The sequence below is a fragment of the Lampetra fluviatilis genome, chromosome 38, assembly GCF_964198595.1.
Source record: "Lampetra fluviatilis chromosome 38, kcLamFluv1.1, whole genome shotgun sequence".
Taxonomy (NCBI): domain Eukaryota; kingdom Metazoa; phylum Chordata; class Hyperoartia; order Petromyzontiformes; family Petromyzontidae; genus Lampetra; species Lampetra fluviatilis.
The window spans coordinates 9,929,918-9,942,650 of record NC_136312.1 but is presented as its reverse complement, the minus strand read 5'-3'; positions in this window follow the sequence as shown (position 1 = coordinate 9,942,650).

Below are 12,733 nucleotides of genomic sequence, written 5' to 3'. Positions count from 1 at the left end.
CCTCTGCTGCCGCAGCAACAACAGCGGCGGCAATAGCAGCGGCGAGCGCAAGGTGGTTATCTCACCGCGATATATGGCTGCGAGGACTGTTAAACTTACCGGTGAGCCGAGACAAATATAATAATTGGCGATCTGAACGCTTGCACGCGTGACAATTTCACTTTGTTTTGCCACGTCAGTTTGTGGAAGGCCTTAAGGAAAGCATTTCGCCAGGTCACTTACATGGCCCAACCCAAAGGTCAACTTATTAAGTTAACCTTTGGCTTACCTGCCACGGGGTGATGAGAACAGCGGAAACGTCGAAGAAAACAGGGATCTCTCCCCCAGCCGCCGCCACAGTCAAATGCAGTGGTAGCCTTCTACAGGCGTGAAAACCTGCAGACGATGAACGCAAAAACACGCGCACGTCAAGACAATCTCAAAGCAACGAGAATTTTTTTTTTTTAAACACGCTTTAAGGAAATGTACTGTACTCGTAATGGCAGAACTCCACGACTCCAGGAAGTGGCCCCGCAGCTTGCCACAGCGTAAGGGGCCGTCATTTACAGGCAACGTGAGTTGAGCGTGGACAATTAGACCCGTAAAAATATTGTTAAAAAATATATTTTTAATTTTTAATGATAGAATATAGTATTGTCATCAGTATCACATACCTATACCAAGTTTGCAGTGGATACGGCATTGGGAAGACGGTTGAAATTGAGTTACAAGATTTGAGGATACAACAAGACAGAGCGAGTTAAATAAAAGCATGTAAAATGTTTAAAAATATATATTTTTTTGTATGATAGAATATAGTCTTGTCATCAGTATGACAAAAGTATACCAAGTTTGCAGTCGATATCACATTGGGAAGTGGGTAAAAATTTAGTTACAAGATATTTTTTAAGGATATGTGACTGAGTTGAGTTAAATAAAATCGTGTAAAAACTCCCACTAAGGACGTGCACACAAACACAACGAGCCATGGGTCCGGCACCTGAGTTTAGACGGCTACAAGCAATGAGAAACCTCTTCCGTCACGGCAAAACATGTGGAGCATGGAGTTGATCAGCATACGTTCATGTATTCATGTAGAGCAGTCGTTTTTCATTGCAAGGCTCACGGGCCAAGTGGCGGCCCCTGGTGACCTTTAGTGGGGCCCCCAACAATACACAAAGATCCCCCGTATAGCCTAAACAGACTGCAGGGGCAAGTGCTGTTAGCGAGCACCTATGAAGGCCGGTACGGCACACGAGGGGGTGGTTGGCCAGCACCACGCCCGACCGCCTTTGTCTCCCCAGTGGCAATGTTTACTCACCGCACCGGGTGCTAATTTGAGGCCGAGTCGACCTAGGGGAGGCCCAGGACCGGTTCAGATAATCGTCACCGGTGTTGGCCGCGGGCGGGAATCGAACTCGGGTGGCCGGGTTCGTAGCGCAGCGCGCTAACCGCTGCGCCACCGCTCCCCACGACAGATGTGAAAACGCCCGCATGCCAGCAAATGAGGGCAGGGGACCTTGTGGCCTGTGATTTGAGATACAGACCGCTTGTGTTGAGATCGTCGTGGGGTTTTTGGCTTTTATTATTTTCAATAAAATAATATTTTATTTTACTTTACTATTTTTATCGTGTTTTGTTGCTTTAATTTTCAATTAATTTTATTTAAAAATTTTATTGTATTTTTTTTTCTATCTACGTGACTTTACCGAAAGAACCAAGAATATGAATTTGAGATGCAGACACGCGCACAAGAGAATCCATAGACTTGCATTGAGACCCGCGGACTCAAATAGACGCTCCTTTTTATATGCGCACACTTTCACAGCAATATGTTATTGGGTGTGTGAAAGTTGTTTTATTGGCATTACGTCTACACGATCTAAAAAGTACGTACGAATCATCTCTTTCTTGCGTCGAAGACTTTTAAAAGAGGTTAGCGAGTGAGCCAATGGATTCATTGGGGTTCAGCAGCAGAAGCCTGGTGCGGTGCCGGATTAAGGTTCTTACAGGCCCTCGGCACTTCTGTTTCGTAGGCCTTCAAGTGATAACTTTCTACAATTGCTGCTGCCCCATTGCTACGACTACCGCCGCCGTCACTCGTGGGGCACTTCGTTCAGTCGCCGGACAGACGTCGTGAACTGCCGACACGACGTTTCATTGTTTAGTCTGCGCACTCGGCAAGCAGATTTAATTTTAAATGACTAAAGAAAAAACACGGTAAGCCTAAAAAAATATTACAAAGCGAAAATGTCTCCGACAATCTTTTACAGCTTTAAAAGGATGCCGTTCATTATCATCGATTAACAGATTCGGGGACACCCTGACAGGGCCGACCACGTGGCGAGCGCCATTTTGCTTTACACTCGTTTAAACTTTAAACAGAAATGTTAGAGTATAGATATTAGGCTGTTATTTTAGGTGTTAATATGCCACACTTACAAGCCGAGCCAACGACTTATCGACACTTGCAAAGAAATTTCAAGGAGCGACCATCGAAATATATTCATTCACAAGAAGATATCTTGTTTAAAAAAAAAAATGCATACATACTAACAAAAACATGGTTTCAAAAAGCATTTTGGCATGAATACAAACAAAAAGATGGTTTTAAAAACATTTTGTCATACATACAAACAAAAACATGGTTTTAAAAACATTTTGTCATACATACAAACAAAAACATGGTTTTTAAAACATTTTGGCATACATACAAACAAAAACATGGTTTTAAAAACATTTTGTCATACATACAAACAAAAACATGGTTTTAAAAATATGTTAGTAGGCCGTAGGCACAGTGCCTCGTTGACAATACCTGGCCTGGTGGACACGTGAATGGTGTCAGACGGTGCTGGGGTTTCTCCAGTGTTGGTCCACGGTTCGAGATCTGTGGCCGCAGTCCTCGGCCACCGGAGTTCAATTCCCGGCCACGGCTAACATCAGTTTGGCGAAGTGGCATCCGACCCGGCGCTTTAGTCTATTACCTCTCTGCTACATTGTTACAGACCGATTCAGACCTTACTGGTCACCCCGTGCACCTTATAAATGTCAACGTTCATCTTACAAAGTCTCATCACAAGGGAGAAACGCCGCATGGACCTCAAAACTAATTTCCCTCCACGGGAACACGAGTTTGTTCAACCCCGCATTGGTTGACGGCTATCTATAAAAAAGGCAAAGATCCCCCATATAGCCTTAACAGACTGTATGGGCAAGTGCTGTTAGCGAGCACCTGTGAAAGCCGGAACGGTACACGAGGTGGGTGGGTGGCCAGCACCACGCCCGACCGCCTTTATCTCCCCAGTGGCGATGTTTACACGCCGCACCGGGTACTCATTTGAGGCCGAGCCGACCTAGGGGAGGCCCAGGTACCGGTTCAGATAATCGTCACCGGCGTTGGCCGCGGGCGGGAATCGAACTCGGGTGGCCGGGTTAGTAGGGCTCACCGCTACGAGCCGTACAACCTCATCGGTGTTGTTGTTGTTGTCTACAACAACAAAATCACAACAACAGAGTGCCACGTGTGGCGTTGGGGAAGTGGGGGGGAGCGGTGGCGCAGTGGTTAGCGCACTGCGATACGAACGCACGACGAAGGCGACGATCGTCTTACAGCACCCGGGCTTGGACCTCACCTAGGTTGACTCGGCCTCAAATGAGTACCGTGCCTGGCTCTGCGTACACGTCGGTGCTGGGGATAGAAAGGTTGCCGTGCGTGGTTGCTAGGCCACACAACTCCCCAAAAAAGTCTGCTAAGGCTGTTACATAAGATAATGTGATTCTAATGATTAATGTGATTCTAATAATTGGAAATGTTACGGTGGTGCAGACGGTTGATCTTGTTGTGTTTAAAGTCGCGGTGACCCAATCACGAGGCCTCACGTGGCTCTGTTGGGGTTGTTAGCAAGGCTCGGAGGGGTTTCCACCACGTTGTGAGTTGAACAAGGGCGTTGCTGAGCAAGGTTATGATTGTTAGAACTTGGTGGCAGAGAGAGAGAGATGCAATAAGCAGCAAGAAAAGTTAGTTTTACCTGCAGTGGGGTGGTTGCAGAGCGGGTTACAAAACGGTCTGCAGTTGATGATGATCAGCGTGCTCACGCGGTTAATGATTGTGGTGATCGTGGTGGTGGTGGTGGTTGTGAATGTGATAATGGTGGTTGTGATGATTATAATGGTAGTTGTGATGGTGATAATGGTGGTTGTGAATGTGATGGTCGTGGTGATAATGGTAGTTGCGATGGTGATAAATGTGGTGGTGATAATTGTGGTTGTGATGGTGATACTTGTGGTTGTGATGGTGATTATAATGGTGGTTGTGATGATGGTGGTTGTGATAATGGTGGTTGTGAAAGTGATGGTGGTGGTTATTATTGTGGTGGTGGTGATTATAATGGTAGTTGTGACGGTGATAATGGTGGTTGTGAATGTGATGGTGATAATGGTGGTTGTGAATGTGATGGTGATGATTGTGATGGTGGTGATGATTGTGGTGGTGGTGGTGATGATTGTGATGGTAGTGATGATTGTGGTGGTGATTATTTCAATGGTGATTATGACTGTAACGGTGGCGGCGGTGATGATGGGTGCTGATAATGTTAATGACAAGTAATTACGAATGCGATGGTGGTGGTGGTGGTAATGGTGATGAACGTATCCGTGTGGAGTACGGCACAACAACAGCAGGACGTTCAACCTTTACGTGGAGCGAGCATCCCCCTGCCTTAATGACGCCGGAGAATAGACAGCCTCCTACATCACATTCACAATGGCCACACACACACACGTGCCTTTAGGGGCCGTCCATAAATGACGTCACGCACCTGGGGGGGGGGGTCAGATATTTGTGACGATGGGGGGGGGGGTGTGAGAAATGTGACGTCACATCAAAATGCGTAACTTTAAATAAATATAAACACGTTATACTTAATTAAATATACTTGTTGATGTTTTCTCCTACATCACAGTGCAGCGCCACATTGTATCGCTTTAAACAATAGTTTAAACCGATTTGAAGAATGTTTTTTTTTTAAAAAAATTGGGGGGGCAGAGCTTTGTGACGTCATATCTGAGGGGGGGGTCTGACTTTTTGTGACGCCGTGTGACGATGGGGGGGGGGGTCCAAAAATCTACCATAATCGCGTGACGTCATTTATGGACGACCCCTTATTACCACGTGCCATGTTGCAATCTCCTTGTCAATCCACTGCTGGATGGAGGCCTCCTTTCCCGGTGCCGTGCCGATCGCGGGGGTGATTGGACCATACTTCACCCCGCTGGTTCAGCGACAGCATAGGGGAGCATAGGGAGTAGAGTACAGCACCACTCTGCTGAACAGGAACCAACCACGACTGGTCGCTGCGCTCATTGCCTGCCCCCTGCTGGCGAACTTAGCCAAAACTCCCGGAGATTAATTATTTATTTGTAAAAATGGAACCAAAAGAGAGATTTACACCTGTGGGGGGGGCCGAGACTCCCTGGAAGACTTGGTCCCCCCCAATGTTGACTCCATGGCTACGACATTGGTGTGTGTGGTGTGTGAACATCTTAGCGCCTGCTAATTATTGCCAGAGAGGGTCAAACCCCATTGTTGAGGTGCCGTGATTCCGTAGTTATTGTAGGCAGTAGATACAGCTGGCGGCAACCAGAGGGCGCTCTGACCACAGCCACCACCACCACGACCACCACCACGATACCAGCATCAACACGACCACCTCCCATCACGACTACCACCATCACGACCACCACCACGACCACCGCCACCACGACCACCACCACGACGACCACCACGACTACCACGACCATCACAACGACCACCACTACCATGACCACCACCACGACCACCACTACCATGACCACCACTACGACCACCACCAAAATCCTCCACCATTGAGTCATCGGACGACACTGAAAAATCCATAGAATTAAATCAGTATGTGTCTATGTATGTATGTATGTTGATCTTTCGCACCGTACGTAGCCAACCGTGCTAGTCGGAGGTGCTGGCGAAGGACAACAAACACACACACAAAAAGCAGTTACAAAGAAATCCGTTTTCAATCCGGACTTAAAAGTGCTCTTCCTCGTATCGGAAGGAACAAGAGCGTTCCAGACGGCCGCAGAAGCGCATCCGAAAGGGAGCGCGATGCGGTTGGCGAACAAAAAAATCCGCGGCTGCTGCTGCGATGGATGATGAGCGAAGTTTGCGCGATGGTGGTTTATGCTCCTTTAGTGGCACTAGTTTGTGTGCATGGCTCCAACAAACAGCAACACAAATGGGAGTGACAACTTGCATGGCAGTGGTGCTATACTCTACACTGTACAATACACTATACACTACATACTACACTACTGTACTCTACACTATACACTACAATATACACTACATACTACACTACTATACTCTACACTAGACACTACATACTACACTACTGTACTCTACACTACACTATACACTACATACTACACTACTATACTCTACACTACACACTACATACCACACTGCTATACTCTACACTATACACTGCACTATACACTCCTATACTCTACACTATACACTACATGCTACACTACTATACTATACACTACTATACTACTATGCACAAACACGAAGAACAAAATCACCAGTTGATACCATTGTGTGAGAGTGCGCATGCGTGGCTTTTAAAGGGCAGATATACAATAAAGCGACGTTTCGGGCAGTGGTCCTCTTCAGAGTGCACTCGCTAAATGAGGTTAGTGCACGAGTCAAGGTGTTGGGTACAAAACTCAAATTCTTAGTTCTAGATTTGAAGCTTTCGTGACTGCAAGGATTCATATTCTTAGGTTTTTTCGGTAAAGTCACGTAGGTAAAAAATTAATAAAAATAAAATAAAATTACGACGTTTCGGAGGCAACACAAGCTTCCGTTTTCAGGTGGAACAGTCACAGCACGATAGCTGTTATTAATTTTAAATTTTTACCTACGTGACTTTACCGAAAACACCTAAGAATATGAATCCTTGCAGTCACGAAAGCTTCAAATCTAGAATTAATACAAAACTCAAGTTTTGCCATCTACAGAGGGCACCAACAACGCAACAAAAGTATTCTGTCTGGGCCCATGGACTATGTTACAGGGGTCGTCAACCAAAATAAGAGGCATTTTTATTTCTAGAATTCGGTGAAAGAAAATAAAAACTCAATATTCAAAGAGCCGCGATGCACTGTGGCGGTGAATACGAGACCGGCTGGGGGCTGCCTAATGACCAACGCCACGGGGCAGTCCTTGAAGAGGCAGCAGTCTGGCTAGGGAGCCCAGGAGGCGTGCCGTGTGGGAGCCTGGACAATGCTCGCATGAGCTACCACCCTCGATACCCAAGGATGCACAACACAATCGATCGTTGTGGCGTACATCTATGCTCCCGCGTTTCCGCTCCTAGCCTTCACGAACCCCCCCACCCCCCGCACCGTACTGATCGGCGTGCTTGAAGTACGGTCAACATTATCTCCAGCGAGGATCATCAGCACGACGTGGGGAGGCCTTCATCCAGCAGTGGATTTATAGCGAGCCGTATCACTGATGCTGCACTGCGCACGGACACTGGAATTAATTCGGCCGGAATTGCCTGCGACAATGTACTAGATGTTATGTTGGCACGCCAAATCCATGGCACCTTATCCCTAAGAGTATGATGTTGATTAAGCTTTTACACTATGAGACATCTCCTTTACCAGTGGCAAAATATAGTAATAGGTTTTTACCCTTTCAACTGGTACAAAAACTGACACCTTTATACAAGGCATCATGTTTGCAATAACCACAACACAAGCAGTCAAAATGCAAACAAAAAGATCAACTCCGATGATGATGATAATGATATGCACGGTCTTGAAGTTGATTGGTCCACACCCGAGACAGCTTTTCTTAGAGCCTATTATTATCTTCATCAGAGTTGTTTATTTTTGTTTGCATTTTGAATGCTTGTGTTGTGGTTATTGCAAACATGATGCCTTGTATAAAGGTGTCAGTTTTTGTACCAGTTGAAAGGGTAAAAACCTATTACTATGTTGATGAAGCTGTTCGTAGAATTTTAGAAATACAGTATATGCAAGTATATGATTTATTATTATTCTTGAGAAACACAGAGTAGATATTATACTCTCGTGGAAGTGCCTTATGCATAGCCTAGAAGCAGCGTCCTGGAAAAAAATATCAAATGCGAATTTAAGTCCTGCCGATCTATCATAGCCCTGACCAACAAGCCAACCCAGGGCGCTATCCATGACCGTCCACATCACTCAACACTCACCCTTATTAACCCGTAATGACACCTCTGGTGCTTGCAAAGCGCCAGTAGCTTTCACGTTGTGTTTGCCGGTCCGTCTTGATGTCCACATGCGCTCGCCTGATTTGCGCGACCTTAATTGCGATGGGTGTTACTTAATTACGATGGATAATCAAGGGGATGATTTACGCGGCCATTAAACCACTTTGATCATCACGGCGCACGGGCTGATGTCTACGTGAATGTTTGAAGTGAAGTCATTTACAACGTCAGCTCAATAAGATTTAGGTCGCCTCCATAATAGGGGCAGCGTTTAACGTGTAGCGAATTGTCAATTCACTGCTGGATGGACGGATAGATTTTAGATAGATGATTTTTTTGAGAATTTTAGCAGGAAGAGACCAATTAGCTGCTAGACTATATTCCATAGGCGTCTTTGAGACTGCGCAGATGTTACACAGTCCAGATCTTACAATCACTGTTGCATCGGTCGGGACAGCAAGTATCGGGTTATTTGACCATACTTCACCAGTCTGGACCAGTACGAGTTGCTGAATGCGGCGAGCACATCCGTACGGTCTACAACCTTGCCGCGTGCTGCCCAGAGCGTGCCCTCGCAGCCTGTAACACCCGTTACGCATGGCGGTCGTGAACCCCTGCCGTCCAGGATTGACCCCCTTGCTTAGCTCAGGAGGTCTGACGATTTCGACGGGTCAGCAGGCAACTCCCCCAGTGCGGCACCGGTGCGTCATCTCTGCAGGCGGATTTTGAACCAGTGGTGGACATTCCACATTCATATGACCGGGAGGGCGGTGCTGGGCACCCCCTGTGAATTGACGTGCCCACAATTCCTGTTGACGTCCCACACAGTTCTGTTGACGTTATTGACTCGACGGGGGGAGGGGGGGCGGGGAATCTGCTGAGCCGCGCGCGTTCGCTTCCCATGCAAGAGACATCGGATTAGCTCCGTTGGCTACCGATTCAATGCGTAAGCGCCAATGCGTCGTCTCACTTCGTTGGTATGATCACGCTTGTTTACCCGGCATTGGCTCAAGCAGAAGAAGAGAACTGCCACTGTTTGGACACACGTGTGTGGGGGGGGGGAATGACAACAGGAAAATTTAACGTGTTGTTCGGAAAAATGGAAGAAACCGGACAGAGAGGAAGACCTAACGGAGAGTGGCTTGACTTAGGACGACATCGCAAGAGATCGGTGCCAGGAGGATGTGGCCCACTACTTGGGCATATTGGCACAAGACGAAGGAAAGTGGAAATAAAATGACGAAATGTGTAGTGGATACCCGTGGGCCTTCTGCCCATGCATGGATTGTGATGATGATGGTGATGATAATTACCCAGCAAAGCCTCACTGAGTCTCGGCGCTCTTTATTCAGGAGGTTCCCTGCGGAGTTGTTCGCAGTCGAGAGCGATGTTGCCGATGCGTAGCCCCAAGGGAGTCAAATTCTGCGGGCGACATTTCGCCGTTGCGATGTTTGGGAGACACCGGTTACACTCTGTGATTTTGCTCAGCTGTGGGAAGCAACCGATGCAGAGATACGAGAGACGCCCGAGTTTGGCATCGAACCCATGGGTTTTTGCTGTGAGTCACGAGTGTCAATCACCACTGAGGCACCCAGCCACCCGGTAAAGGGTATACACGGTAGGTATGTTAGCTCCGTGGTGGTGATGATGATGATGATGTTGATCGTAAACAACGATGAAAGAATGGTGAATATAAGTAACACGATAAATACACCGACGATTATACATATCTGTTGTGTATTGATGTGTTCGTCAGTTTAACACGTAGGCTTTCGCGACCAATGTCGTCCAAAATACGGGTTTTTTGGGGGTTACATCGCGTAAATATATAAATGTGTCGTTAAACCCGCCACCACCCGACACAGCCAACTAGTGAGGGTTGTCACGAAAACAGAACGTGACCAATTCGTCACTAGTACAGCAGCACCGGTGTGTTGGAGAGCCAAGCCACAACATTTACAATCTGAGTTCGTATGTACGTTGAACTTCTTTCGCACCTTACGTAGCCAACCGTGCTAATCGGAGGGGTGGGGGTGGGTGGGGGTGGGTAAGGATAACAAACTAAAATATATCTTTTTTTTGCATAGGACTGTAACATATCTAACAGAAAGGGTTTCTTGCCTATAAACATCTGGAAGTTCACCAACGTTGATTCACTGACGCTGCTAACGAAACACAAAATGTCGAATTGGGTCGAGAATGTGCTCATATCAAACCAGTGCTGCTGAAATGATGCACTCCCACAAGGCCGTGCGGCTCATGGGTGTGTAAAATAAACGTTGATTTATGTTGAGAAACAGACATGTAAAGGAAGAATATCGTCTGATTGTTAAGGATGATGTTGATCGGTGATGAAAATAATGACTCCGATCATGATATTGCTGATGATTATCATCATCAGCATCAGCCACCATCACCATCAATAATAATGACGATCGTAATGCTTTTACTGCTGCAGATGATAATGATGACAATGAAGATGATTATGATGCTACTGATGCTACTGATACAGCTGCTGCTGACGATGTTGACGATTGGTGTAAACGATGCTGCTGCTGATGATGACGCTGCTGATGCTGCTATTGATACTTACACTGATGCTGCCGATAGCTACGACGATGATGACGATCACAATTATGATCACGATCGATTTAGATGATCTTCTCATGGTGATGCTGCTGATGATACTGGCCGTGTGAAGGGACAAAAACAAAGACAAAGATCCCCCGTATAGCCTGTGACAGACAGTTGGGGCAAGTGCTGTTAACGAAAACCTATGAAGGCCAGCACGACACACGAGGGGGTGGGTGGCCAACACCACGCCCCACCGCCTTTGTATCCCCAGTGGTGATGTTTACACACCGCACCAAGTATTCATTTGCGGCTGAGTCGACCTAAGACAGGCCCAGGCCCCGTTCAGATAATCATCACTGGTGTTGTCCCGTGAGCCGGAATCGAACCCGGATCGTTCTGCGGGTAACACAGCGCCCTGACCGCTACACTACCGCTCCCCACACACACGCCACGCACCACACACACGTCCGCACCCTCTCGCTGTGGTGAGAGCCCCACTGGCTGATGTATTAAACTCGCTCTCGTCGCACGCACGCACGCCGACCAACCACACTACCGTTGCCATGAACGCGCATATACGAAGCGAGGGGGGGGGGTGTCGGGCGAATTGATGCGGTGGGGGGGTTGTGGGGGGTGGTGATGTGGAATGGGGGGGGGGGGGACTTAAACAATTATATATGTTAAAAGTCACTGAGTCACTTATAAACGAGGAGGCGAGCAGCCCGTGAACCCCCGCACCCCCATCAGTATGCATGCCTGGCCGAGACCGGCTTCGCTCCAAAGTTACAAAAACCCCAAAGCCTCAATTCCTCAATTCTCGCCCCTCCACTCCGTTTCCCTCTCGCTCAAATGAACGATTATTCCTCTAAAGAAACGAGAGGGGGGGGAGGGGGCGGAGGGGGAGGCAATGGGAGCAGATAGACAGAATAAGAAAGGAATGAAAAGAAGAGCATTAGAACGCAGCGGCGTGACTTTGGCTTTGAGCGAGAGGGGTTTTTTGAAAAGGTGCAAACAGCCGCTTCTTGCGGCAGGAGAGTGATGGTGTGGGATGGCTACTCGGTGGTTGTGTGGATGTCAGCAGTTGGGGTGATGCTGGCCCATTATAGGGGCCCTAAGCAGAATAATTATTTTTTAGGGGGTGGGCCCTTCTCCCGTGGAGCGATAAACTCCCAGCGAGATATGGACACGACATGGAGGTGGAGCGAGATTACAGATACCAGCGGTCGTGAGATGAGAGAGGAGTGATGACAGAGATGACAGCCACGATCGAGATGAGAGATTCATGAGCGTGTTAATGTCCATTTAGGTTTTGAATTTGAGCTGACATTTGGTTCACCGCTAATTTACGTGAAATGTGTGGACCCTTGGGCTGCTTGGGACCCCAAGTGTTGGCTTAGTATGCTTATTGCAAACGTCACCACTGAGTGTCATCACACGAGGATGCGCGGTGTTCAACGTAACTTTCATCATAGTGATAAGAATGCACGTATTCCCATTTGTTTGCCACGGTGCAAAATTCGCCGAGTCTCAAGAACCCCTTTTCAAGAGGGTCCTACTGCATCGGGATTTTTGGCCAAAGTCCATTAATGAGTTGCCTGTCTTCGAGTGGGAGGAAATCTGGGAACGGGGAGAAACCCCACCACGAATACGACGCGGGTAACGCTTAAAACTCCGCACAGATAGGTTCAAGGATGCAACGTTGTGCAATACTAACATTTCCCGGTCACCTCGTAGCTCTCTGGTCTACATAACACCTCATGGGCCCTGGCAGTTTCCCGTACGAGTGCGAACCAGGCTCAACAATTAAATCCGTATTATCTCACGATATTGGGCACATTGAGGGCCCATTTGGGTCAGCAGCGATGACGATTATT